This window comes from Aptenodytes forsteri, unplaced genomic scaffold, assembly GCF_000699145.1.
Source record: "Aptenodytes forsteri isolate BGI_AS27 unplaced genomic scaffold, ASM69914v1 Scaffold132, whole genome shotgun sequence".
Taxonomy (NCBI): domain Eukaryota; kingdom Metazoa; phylum Chordata; class Aves; order Sphenisciformes; family Spheniscidae; genus Aptenodytes; species Aptenodytes forsteri.
The window spans coordinates 3796329-3797427 of record NW_008795520.1 but is presented as its reverse complement, the minus strand read 5'-3'; positions in this window follow the sequence as shown (position 1 = coordinate 3797427).

Sequence of the window (1099 nt, the reverse complement as noted above, 5' to 3'; positions counted from 1 at the left end):
AAAAAAAAAAACCCAACCAAAACACACAGCCACTTCATCTCAGGTTCTTGTAAATCTAGAACAATGAATACAACCTGTTTAACGTTCCTTCTCCTGGAATGGTTGGAATCACAAATGAATACAGTGGGAATATTAATACAACTCAATGAAAAGCACACAAGACATCTCTTTCCTGCCATAACCAAACAGCTGATTGCATGCAAACTAATTGGCATTTGATATGTAACATATAGCAAAAGGCAACTTTGAACAGAAGCGATGAATACATAAAAGGACAGTACAACATGTACTGTAACACTGGAGCTAAATCTGGGTGGGTTTTTTTCCCCAACAGCAAATCTCTTTTTTATTTAACATGTTATGCAGGTGGTAATTCTGAATAGCAACATAGCATCACAGATTGATATACTGCATGCAGCCATATTGAAATACTGTGTGAACAAGCCATGCTACACAGATTAACAAAAGTCAAGTGTGAGAAAAGAAAGTATCCAGTGCATGGAAAGCCTTCAAAGCATATGGTGCATCCTATTTATTTGCAAAGAAAGCAGCTTTGCATAAACACCTGCTCTTAGGTATTATCTGTTTGGTTTACAATTCCAGGCAACAGCCCCCTTGGGAGTTGCAAAAGGGCCCAGGGGAATCCTCCTCGAGGACAGGAAAGTACAAAGCAGGCTGCAATTATTGTCTGGAAGTGTTTGTATTAGGAAGGGAACCGCTAAATACCTTTAATTGCTGGACACAGCTCAGTGACCATAAACGCTTGTAGCCAGTAATTACAGAGCATTCTGATTTCCCTCCCCCAGAGAAACCGAGCTGCTGCCAATTTAACAGTTGCATAAAGACAGATGATGCAAAAAGAGAGGCCACACTTTCACAAAGCTTGAGAAACACTGATTTACAGGAATGCATGACTACTTTGGAAGCCAAAAGGCTACAACAAATCCTTCCTCTACTATAGCATCTAAACACACACACACAGTGTGCTCATTTTTTTTTTTAATTAAAAAAATTGCAGCTATCAGTGTCTTGCTGTTCCTCTTTACTGTAACTACCATAGATTGTTTCTAATTCTCAACACGATAATGCGCAGCCAGGC